This window comes from Oncorhynchus keta, unplaced genomic scaffold, assembly GCF_023373465.1.
Source record: "Oncorhynchus keta strain PuntledgeMale-10-30-2019 unplaced genomic scaffold, Oket_V2 Un_scaffold_20464_pilon_pilon, whole genome shotgun sequence".
Lineage (NCBI taxonomy): Eukaryota > Metazoa > Chordata > Actinopteri > Salmoniformes > Salmonidae > Oncorhynchus > Oncorhynchus keta.
In genome coordinates, this window is record NW_026290858.1 from 580976 (window position 1) to 593172 (window position 12197).

The following is a 12197-nucleotide window of genomic DNA, read 5'->3' on the forward strand; positions in this document are numbered from 1 at the left end:
GTGGCGTACCCGAGCGCTGTGATAGCACGGCACCCACCCCAGCCTCGGACGCGTCCACCTCCACTATGAATGCTAGAGAGGGATCCGGATGCGCCAACACGGGCGCATCAGTGAACAGCGCCTTCAACTTGTTGAATGCTCTGTCCGCCTGTGCTGACCACTGCAATCGCACGGGCCCCCCTCAGCAGTGAGGTAATGGGAGCCGTTATCTGGCCAAAACCCGGATAAACCTCCGGTAGTAGTTGGCAAAACCCAAAAACCGCTGCACCTCTTTTACCGTGGTTGGAGTCGGCCAATTACGCACGGCCCTAATGCGGTCACCCTCCATCACCACCCCGAGGTGGAAATGCGATATCCCAGAAAAGAGACGGCTCGTTTAGAGAACACGCATTTCTCAGCCTTGACGTATAGGTCATGCTCCAGCAGTCTACCAAGCACTTTGCGCACCAGAGACACATGCGCGGTGTGAGTGGCCGAGTAGATCAGAATGTCATCGATATAAACAACCACTCCCTGCCCGCACAGGTCCCTGAGAATCTCGTCTACAAAGGATTGGAAAACGGCTGGAGCATTCTTTAACCCATACGGCATGACGAGGTACTCATAGTGGCCGGATGTAGTACTAAATGCGGTTTTCCACTCGTCTCCCTTCCGAATACGCACCAGACTATACGCGCTCCTGAGATCCAGTTTTGTGAAGAACTGCGCTCCGTGGAACGATTCCACCGCCGTAGCGATGAGAGGTAGAGGGTAACTATACCCCACTGTGATGGCGTTTAGACCTCTATAATCGATACACGGACGCAAACCTCCCTCCTTTTTCCTCACAAAAAGAAACTCGAGGAGACGGGTGAAATGGAGGGCCGAATGTACCCCTGTCCCAGCGACTCCGTGACATATGTCTCCATTGCCAACGTCTCCTCCTGGGACAGCGGGTACACGTGACTCTTGGGAAGCGCAGCGTCTACCTGGAGATCTATCGTACAATCCCTTCCCGGTCGATAAGGTGGTAATTTAGTCGCTTTCACTTTACTGAAAGCGATTGCCAATCGGCATACTCGGGGAATGCACACCGTGGAACCCTGGTCTGGACTCTCCACCGACGTGGCACCGATGGAAACTCCCAAACACCTTCCAGAACACTCCTCTGACCACCCCTGGAGAACCCCTGTCTCCACGAAATTTTAGGATTGTGCCGGGCCAGCCAGGGAGTCCCCAGCACCACTGGAAACGCAGGCGAATCAATAATAAAAAAACTGATACGCTCCCTATGATTCCCCTGCGTCACCATGTCCAGTGGGACCGTGGTCTCCCCGACCATCCCTGACCCTAATGACCGGCTATCTAGGGAGTGCACGGGGAAAGGAGAATCTATCGGCACCAGCGGAACCCCTAACTTAAGGGCGAGTCCGCGATCCATAAAGTTCCCAGCTGCGCCTGAATCGACTAGCGCCCTATGCTGGGAAGAGGGAAAAAGTGAAGGAAAGAGATTAAGACAAACATATGGCCAACAAGGGATTCTGGGTGAGTCTGATGCTGACTCACCTGGGGTGACCGAGAAGCGTTCCGCCTGCCATCTCTACTCCCAGACGGACCCCCAGCACCGATCAGACGTGTGTCCTCTCCGACCACAGTTGGTGCAGGGAAGGCCTCCTCCTCCGGTACCCCTCGGCGCAGCCCCTCCCAACTCCATCGGAATGGGAGCGGAGGGGCTGCGTGGTGGAACGCACAGGACCCTCTCTGAACGCCCGCGGGCAGCCAGCAGATTGTCCAGTCGAATGGACATGTCGATCAGCTGATCCAGTGACAGAGTGGTGTCCCGACACGCTAACTCCCGGCGGACGCCCTCTCGGAGACTACACCTGTAGTGGTCCATAAGGGCCCTGTCGTTCCACCCAGATCCGGCTGCCAAGGTCCGAACTCCAGCGCATAATCCTGGGCGCTCCTCCTCTCCTGCCTGAGATGAAAAAGTCGTTCTCCCACCGCTCGGCCGTCTAGAGGGTGATCAAACACGGCACGGAAGCGGCAGGAAAACTCTGGGTAGTGCTCCCGCTGAGTCTGGGCCATTCCAGACTGCGTTCGCCCACTCCAGAGTACGACCCGTGAGGCAGGAGATGAGGACACTCACCCTCTCCGCTCCTGACGGAGTGGGTCTAACGGTGGCCAGGTATAGCTCCAGCTGAAGCAGAAACCCCTGGCAACCCGCCGCCGCTCCATCATAAGCCCTCGGTAGCGTCAGACGGAGGGTGCTGGAGTCGAGTGATGGGGAGTCCGGAGCCGGGGGGTGCCGAAGGTGGAGAGAGGAGACCACTCCTCTCCCATCGGTCCATTCTCTCCATCACTTGATCCATCACGGATCCGATCCGATGGAGAACGGTGGTGTGGTGGAGAACCCGTTCCTCCATCGATGGGAGAGGGTTGGCTGCTGCTCCTGCTGACTCCATTCAATTTGATTTAGGTGCGGGATTCTGTAATGCTTCAGGTGTCGTAGGTGTGTGGAGTCAAACGCAGGAGACAGTGAGTGCAAAAGCTGTGCGTCTTTAATAGCACCAACGCACCACAGGGTGCTCACAATAGTAACGGCCCCAAACACAGGGAATGAGAATGTACAACGGAAAAGTAACGACCAGGCACTAACACGTACCTCTACAACAGAGCCGAAGGTTACACTGAAATAATCCCGCACAACAACCAGGCGGGCCGGCTGTCTAATAAAGACAAACTAATTAACTAATCACACATGAACAGGTGCTACCACTAAACATACAAGGAGGGAGAGGAAAAACAATCAGTGGCAGCTAATAGGCCGGTGATGACGACCGCCGAGCGCCACCCGCCCGGGAAGGGGAAACACCCTCGGTCGGACTCGTGACACCTACCTGGTTAAATAAAGGTGTTCTCAACTGGCCTACCTGGTGAAATAAAGGTGTTCTCAACTAGCCACCTGGTTAAATAAAGGTGTTCTCAACTGGCCTACCTGGTTAAATAAAGGTGTTCTCAACTAGCCTACCTGGTTAAATAAAGGTGTTCTCAACTGGCCTACCTGGTTAAATAAAGGTGTTCTCAACTGGCCTCCCTGGTTAAATAAAGGTGTTCTCAACTGGCCTACCTGGTTAAATAAAGGTGTTCTCAACTAGCCTACCTGGTTAAATAAGGGTGTTCTCAACTAGCCTACCTGGTTAAATAAAGGTGTTCTCAACTGGCCTACCTGGTTAAATAAAGGTGTTCTCAACTAGCCTACCTGGTTAAATAAAGGTGTTGGCCTACCTGGTTAAACTGGCCTACCTGGTTAAATAAAGTTGTTCTCACCTGGCCTACCTGGTTAAATAAAGGTGTTCTCAACTGGCCTACCTGGTTAAATAAAGGTGTTCTCAACTAGCCTACCTGGTTAAATAAAGGTGTTCTCAACTAGCCTACCTGGTTAAATAAAGGTGTTCTCACCTGGCCTACCTGGTTAAATAAAGGTGTTCTCAACTAGCCTACCTGGTTAAATAAAGGTGTTCTCACCTGGCCTACATGGTTAAATAAAGGTGTTCTCACCTGGCCTACCTGGTTAAATAAAGGTGTTCTCACCTGGCCTACCTGGTTAAATAAAGGTGTTCTCACCTGGCCTACCTGGTTAAATAAAGTGAAATAAAAACAATTTTAAGCTCTGCCTTTCCTGTTGCGGTCCTCATGAGAGCTTGGAGAAGGTTGGAACTCGGTAGTGACTGAGGACAGATTATTTTTTACAGGCTACACGCTTCAACACTCCCGTTCTGTGTGGCCTACCACTTCGCGGCTGAACCGTTGTTGATCCTCGATGTTTCCACTTACAGTTGACCGGGGCAGCTCAAGCAGGGTAGAAATTTGACGAACGAACTTGTTGGAAAGGTGCCATCCTATGACGGTGCGATGTTGAAAGTCACTGAGCTCTTCATTAAGGCCATTCTCCTGCTATTGTTTGTGTATGGAGAGTGAATGGCTCGGTGCTCGATTTTATACAACTGTCAGCAACCGGTGTGGATGAAATAGCCGAATCCACTAATTTGAAGGGGCGTCCACATACTTTTGTATATACATTTGTACATCTTCATATTTTTGCTAGTTATGATTTTTCAGGGGCTGCAGCACCCTCAGCAGAGCTACTTCCTGAGACTATGTGGAGAGCAAGTTATTTACTGTTAAAATATTTAGATTTGTTTGAGTCCCGACTGCAGTTCGGCGTCGTAACCGACTTCAGTGGGCAAAATGCTCACCTTCAAAATGGCAACTGGCACGCTGGAGAAGTGTACTTTTCATGGATGAATCTCACTTTTAACTGTACCGGGCAGATGGCAGACAGTGTGTATGGTTTTGTGTGGGCAAGCGGTTTGCTGATGTCAACGTGTGAACAGAGTGTCCCATGGTGGTGGTGTTTTTTCCATGGCCTGCATACTCACCAGACATTTCAACCATTGAGCATGTTTGGGATGCTCTGGATCGACGCATACCACAGTGTGTTCTAGTTACCACCAATATCCAGCAACTTCACACAGAATAGGATTGGGACATCATTCCACAGGCCGCGATGAAAAGCCAGATCAACTCTATGCTAAGGAGATGTGTCGCTCCTCCGCTCTCTCCACTGGCTTCCAGTTGAAGCTCGCATCCGCTACAAGACCATGGTGCTTGCCTACGGAGCTGTGAGGGGAACGGCACCTCAGTACCTCCAGGCTCTGATCAGGCCCTACACCCAAACAAGGGCACTGCGTTCATCCACCTCTGGCCTGCTCGCCTCCCTACCACTGAGGAAGTACAGTTCCCGCTTAGCCCAGTCAAAACTGTTCGCTGCTCTGGCCCCCCAATGGTGGAACAAACTCCCTCACGACGCCAGGACAGCGGAGTCAATCACCACCTTCCGGAGACACCTGAAACCCCACCTCTTTAAGGAATACCTAGGATAGGATAAAGTAATCCTTCTCACCCCCCTTAAAAGATTTAGATGCACTACTGTAAAGTGGCTGTTCCACTGGATGTCATAAGGTGAATGCACCAATTTGTAAGTCGCTCTGGATAAGAGTGTCTACTAAAAACTTAAATGTAAATGTAAATGTGCAGCATGAGGCAAATGGTCCAATCAGATACTGACAGACTTTCTAAACCGTCCCCCTACATTTTTAAAAGTTACAGCAGCTCAAACAATGTTTTTCACCTGGTTTGGCTAGCTAGATCAGCTTGCTACCTAAAGAGCTGCTAGCTAAATAAAGACCTTCTCGCTACCTATAGACCAGCTAGTTACCTAAAGACCTGCTAGCTACCTATAGACCAGCTAGCTACCTATAGACCCGATAGCTACCTATAGACCCGATAGCTACCTACAGACCCGATAGCTACCTATAGACCCGTTAGCTACCTATAGACCCGTTAGCTACCTATAGACCCGTTAGTTACCTATAGACCCGATAGCTACCTATAGACCCGATAGCTACCTAAAGACCCGATAGCTACCTAAAGACCAGCTAGCTACCTATAGACCAGCTAGCTACCTATAGACCAACTAGCTACCTATAGAGAATGGAGTGGAGGTGTTTGACGGGTGGCTGGAGTCGTTGACAATTTTTAGGTTCCTCCTCTGACACCTGGTATAGAGATTCTGGATGGTAGGAAGCTTGGCCCCAGTAATGTTCTGGGCCATATGCGTCACCCTTTGCAGTGCCTAGTGGTTGAGCCCGAGCAGTTGCCATTCCAGGCAGTGATGCAACCAGCCCTCGATGGTGGTGCTGTAGAACCTTTTGAGGATCTGAGGACCCATGCCGAATTTTTTCAGTCTCCTGAGGGGGAATATGTTGTGTTGGGCCCTTTTGTCGACTGTCTTAGTGTGTTTGGACCATGATAGTTTGTTAGTGATGTGGACACCAAGGAACTTGAAGCTCTCAACCTGCTCCACTACAGCCCCGTCGACGAGAATGGGGGCGTGGCTCGGTCCTCCGTTTCCTGTAGTCCACAATCATCTCCTTTGTCTTGATCACGTTGAGGGAGAGGTTGTTGTCCTGGCACCACACAGCCAGGTCTCTAATCTCCCTATAGGTTGTCTCATCATTGTCTGTGATCAAGGCTACCACTGTTGTGTCATCGGCAAACTTGATGATGGAGTCTGGCCATGCAGTCATGAGTGAACAGGAAGTACAGGAGGGGACTGAGCTTGCATCCCTGAGGGGCCCCCAGGTTGAAGATCAGCATGTCAGATGTGTTGTTACCTACCCTTACCACCTGGGGGCAGCCCTTCAGGAATTCCAGGATCCAGTTGCAGAGGGAGGTGTATAGTCCCAGGGTCCTTAGCTTAGTAATGAGCTTTGAGTGCACTGTAGTGTTGAACGTTGAGCTGTAGTCAATGAATAGGTGTTACTTTTGGGAAAGGGAAGTGTTGAGTGCAATAGAGATGTCATCATCTGTGGATCTGTTGGGGCACTATGCAAATCAGAGTGGGTCTAGGATTTCTAGGATATTGATGTTGATGTGAGCCATGACCAGCCTTTCAAAGCAGTTCATGGTTACAGACTGGAGTGCTACGGGGCAGTAGTAATTTAGGCATATCACCTTAGTGTTATTAGGCACAGGGACTATGGTGGTCTGCTTGAAACATGTTGATATTACAGACTCAGACAGTTTGAAAATGTCAGTGAAGACACTTGCCAGTTGGTTAGTGCATGCTTGGAGTACACATCCTGGTAATCCGTCTGGCCCTGCGGCCTTGTATATGTTGACCTGTTTAAAGGTCTTACTCACGTCGGCTACGGAGAGCGCGATCACACAGTTGTCCAGAACAGCTGATGCTCTCATGCATGCTTCAGTGTTACTTGTCTCGAAGAGAGCATAGATGGAATGTAGCTCGTCTGCTAGGCTCGTGTCACTGGGCAGCTCACGACTGTGCTTTGTAGTCTGTAATAGTTTGCAGGCCCTGCCACATCCGACGAGCGTCGGAGCCGGTGTAGTGCGATTCAATCTTAGTCCTGTTGTGAAGCCTTGATTGTTTGATGGTTCGTCGGAGGGCATAGAGGGATTTCTTATGCTTCCGGGTTAGAGTCCCACTCATTGAAATCGGCAGCTCTGCCCTTTAGCTCAGTGCGGATGTTGCATATAATCCATGGGATACCTGTGGGAAATAATTGGATTGAAAATGATTTAAGCTTAAATAAACAAACTTAATCAAATCATAGTTTATTTGTCACGTGCGCTGAATACAACAGGAGTAGTAGACCTTACAGTGAAATGCTTACTTACAGGCTCTAACCAATAGGGCAAAAAAAGGTATTAGGTGAACAATAGGTAAGTAAAGAAATTAAAACAGTAAAAAGAGAGGCTATATACAGTAGAGAGGTTATATACAGTAGATGTTATATACAGTAGAGAGGTTATATACAGTAGAGAGGTTATATACAGTAGAGTGGCTATATACAGTAGAGAGGCTATATACAGTAGAGAGGCTATATACAGTAGAGAGGCTATATACAGTAGAGAGGCTATATACAGTAGAGAGGCTATATACAGTAGAGGGGCTATATATAGTAGAGAGGCTATATACAGTAGAGGGGCTATATACAGTAGAGAGGCTATATACAGTAGAGGGGCTATATACAGTAGAGAGGCTATATACAGTAGAGAGGCTATATACAGTAGAGGTTATATACAGTAGAGGCTATACACAGTAGAGAGGCTATATACAGTACAGAGGCTATATACAGTAGAGAGGCTATATACAGTAGAGAGGTTATATACAGTAGAGAGGCTATATACAGTAGAGAGGCTATATACAGTAGAGAGGCTATATACAGTAGAGGTTATATACAGTAGAGGCTATATACAGTAGAGAGGCCATATACAGTAGAGAGGTTATATACAGTAGAGAGGCTATATACAGTAGAGAGGCTATATACAGTAGAGAGGTTATATACAGTAGGGAGGCTATATACAGTAGAGGCTATATACAGTAGAGAGGTTATATACAGTAGAGAGGCTATATACAGTAGAGAGGTTATATACAGTAGAGAGGTTATATACAGTAGAGAGGCTATATACAGTAGAGAGGCTATATACAGTAGAGAGGTTATATACAGTAGAGAGGCTATATACAGTAGAGAGGCTATATACAGTAGAGAGGCTATATACAGTAGAGAGGTTATATACAGTAGAGAGGCTATATACAGTAGAGGGGCTATATACAGTAGAGAGGCTATATACAGTAGATAGGTTATATACAGTAGAGAGGCTATATACAGTAGAGAGGTTATATACAGTAGAGAGGCTATATACAGTAGAGAGGTTATATACAGTAGAGAGGTTATATACAGTAGAGAGGCTATATAAAGTAGAGAGGTTATATACAGTAGAGAGGTTATATACAGTAGAGAGGCTGTATACAGTAGAGAGGCTATATACAGTAGAGAGGCTGTATACAGTAGAGAGGCTGTATACAGTAGTGAGGCTATATACAGTAGAGAGGCTATATACAGTAGAGAGGCTATATACAGTAGAGAGGCTATATACAGTAGAGATGTTATATACAGTAGAGGCTATATACAGTAGAGAGGTTATATACAGTAGAGAGGCTATATACAGTAGAGAGGCTATATACAGTAGAGGGGCTATATTCAGTAGAGAGGCTATATACAGTAGAGAGGCTATATACAGTAGAGAGGTTATATTCAGTAGAGAGGCTATATACAGTAGAGATGTTATATACAGTAGAGGCTATATACAGTAGAGAGGTTATATACAGTAGAGAGGCTATATACAGTAGAGAGGCTATATTCAGTAGAGAGGCTATATACAGTAGAGAGGCTATATACAGTAGAGATGTTATATACAGTAGAGGCTATATACAGTAGAGAGGTTATATACAGTAGAGAGGCTATATACAGTAGAGAGGCTATATACAGTAGAGGGGCTATATTCAGTAGAGAGGCTATATACAGTAGAGAGGCTATATTCAGTAGAGAGGCTATATACAGTAGAGATGTTATATACAGTAGAGATGTTATATACAGTAGAGGCTATATACAGTAGAGAGGTTATATACAGTAGAGAGGCTATATACAGTAGAGAGGCTATATACAGTAGAGGGCTATATTCAGTAGAGAGGCTATATACAGTAGAGAGGCTATATACAGTAGAGAGGTTATATACAGTAGAGAGGCTATATACAGTAGAGAGGCTATATGCAGTCGAGAGGTTATATACAGTAGAGAGGCTATATACAGTAGAGAGGCTATATACAGTAGAGAGGTTATATACAGTAGAGAGGTTATATACAGTAGAGAGGTTATATACAGTAGAGAGGTTATATACAGTAGAGAGGCTATATACAGTAGAGAGGCTATATACAGTAGAGAGGTTATATACAGTAGAGAGGTTATATACAGTAGAGAGGCTGTATACAGTAGAGAGGCTGTATACAGTAGTGAGGCTATATACAGTAGAGAGGCTATATAAAGTAGAGAGGCTATATACAGTAGAGAGGCTATATACAGTAGAGATGTTATATACAGTAGAGGCTATATACAGTAGAGAGGTTATATACAGTAGAGAGGCTATATACAGTAGCGAGGCTATATACAGTAGAGAGGCTATATACAGTAGAGAGGCTATATACAGTAGAGAGGCTATATACAGTAGAGAGGCTATATACAGTAGAGAGGCTATATACAGTAGAGAGGCTATATCCAGTAGAGAGGCTATATACAGTAGAGAGGCTATATACAGTAGAGAGACTATATACAGTAGAGAGGCTATATGCAGTCGAGAGGTTATATACAGTAGAGAGGCTATATACAGTAGAGAGGCTATATACAGTAGAGAGGTTATATACAGTAGAGAGGTTATATACAGTAGAGAGGCTATATACAGTAGAGAGGTTATATACAGTAGAGAGGTTATATACAGTAGAGAGGTTATATATAGTAGAGAGGTTATATACAGTAGAGAGGCTATATACAGTAGAGAGGCTATATACAGTAGAGAGGTTATATACAGTAGAGGCTATATACAGTAGAGAGGCTATATACAGTAGAGGTTATATACAGTAGAGAGGCTATATACAGTAGAGAGGCTATATACAGTCGAGAGGTTATATACAGTAGAGAGGCTATATACAGTAGAGAGGTTATATACAGTAGAGGGGTTATATACAGTAGAGGCTATATACAGTAGAGGTTATATACAGTAGAGAGGTTATATACAGTAGAGGCTATATACAGTAGAGAGGTTATATACAGTAGAGAGGTTATATACAGTAGAGGCTATATACAGTAGAGGTTATATACAGTAGGGAGGCTATACACAGTAGAGAGGCTATATACAGTAGGGAGTCTATATACAGTAGGGAGGCTATATACAGTAGAGAGGCTATATACAGTAGAGAGGCTATATACAGTAGAGAGTCTATATACAGTAGGGGGCTATATACAGTAGAGAGCCTATATCCAGTAGAGAGGCTATATACAGTAGAGAGGCTATATACAGTAGAGAGCCTATATACAGTAGAGAGGCTATATCCAGTAGAGAGGCTATATACAGTAGAGAGGCTATATACAGTAGAGAGGCTATATACAGTAGAGAGGCTATATACAGTAGAGAGGCTATATACAGTAGAGAGGCTATATACAGTAGAGAGGCTATATACAGTAGAGAGGCTATATACAGTAGAGAGCCTATATCCAGTAGAGAGGCTATATACAGTAGAGAGGCTATATACAGTAGAGAGGCTATATACAGTAGAGAGGCTATATACAGTAGAGAGGCTATATACAGTAGAGAGGCTGTATACAGTAGAGAGGCTATATACAGTAGAGAGGCTATATACAGTAGAGAGGCTATATCCAGTAGAGAGGCTATATACAGTAGAGAGGCTATATACAGTAGAGAGGCTATATACAGTAGAGAGACTATATACAGTAGAGAGGCTATATGCAGTCGAGAGGTTATATACAGTAGAGAGGCTATATACAGTAGAGAGGCTATATACAGTAGAGAGGCTATATACAGTAGAGAGGCTATATACAGTAGAGATGTTATATACAGTAGAGGCTATATACAGTAGAGAGGTTATATACAGTAGAGAGGCTATATACAGTAGAGAGGCTATATACAGTAGAGGGGCTATATTCAGTAGAGAGGCTATATACAGTAGAGAGGCTATATACAGTAGAGAGGTTATATTCAGTAGAGAGGCTATATACAGTAGAGATGTTATATACAGTAGAGGCTATATACAGTAGAGAGGTTATATACAGTAGAGAGGCTATATACAGTAGAGAGGCTATATACAGTAGAGGGGCTATATTCAGTAGAGAGGCTATATACAGTAGAGAGGCTATATTCAGTAGAGAGGCTATATACAGTAGAGATGTTATATACAGTAGAGATGTTATATACAGTAGAGGCTATATACAGTAGAGAGGTTATATACAGTAGAGAGGCTATATACAGTAGAGAGGCTATATACAGTAGAGGGGCTATATTCAGTAGAGAGGCTATATACAGTAGAGAGGCTATATACAGTAGAGAGGTTATATACAGTAGAGAGGCTATATACAGTAGAGAGGCTATATGCAGTCGAGAGGTTATATACAGTAGAGAGGCTATATACAGTAGAGAGGCTATATACAGTAGAGAGGTTATATACAGTAGAGAGGTTATATACAGTAGAGAGGTTATATACAGTAGAGAGGTTATATACAGTAGAGAGGCTATATACAGTAGAGAGGCTATATACAGTAGAGAGGTTATATACAGTAGAGAGGTTATATACAGTAGAGAGGCTGTATACAGTAGAGAGGCTGTATACAGTAGTGAGGCTATATACAGTAGAGAGGCTATATAAAGTAGAGAGGCTATATACAGTAGAGAGGCTATATACAGTAGAGATGTTATATACAGTAGAGGCTATATACAGTAGAGAGGTTATATACAGTAGAGAGGCTATATACAGTAGCGAGGCTATATACAGTAGAGAGGCTATATACAGTAGAGAGGCTATATACAGTAGAGAGGCTATATACAGTAGAGAGGCTATATACAATAGAGAGGCTATATACAGTAAAGAGGCTATATACAGTAGAGAGGCTATATACAGTAGAGAGACTATATACAGTAGAGAGGCTATATACAGTAGAGAGGTTATATACAGTAGAGAGGCTATATACAGTAGAGGCTATATACAGTAGAGAGGCTATATACAG

General features: G+C 45.2%; 1 long non-coding RNA gene across 1 annotated transcript; it reads left to right on the forward strand.

Annotated features, from left to right (window-relative positions):
- Positions 1-7987: 7987 nt before the first annotated feature.
- On the forward strand, positions 7988-9855 carry LOC127928076 (uncharacterized). Its single transcript, XR_008130317.1, has 3 exons — positions 7988-8010; positions 9190-9279; positions 9818-9855. It is a non-coding gene; the product is annotated as an uncharacterized LOC127928076 (long non-coding RNA).
- The last annotated feature ends 2342 nt before the right edge of the window (positions 9856-12197 follow it).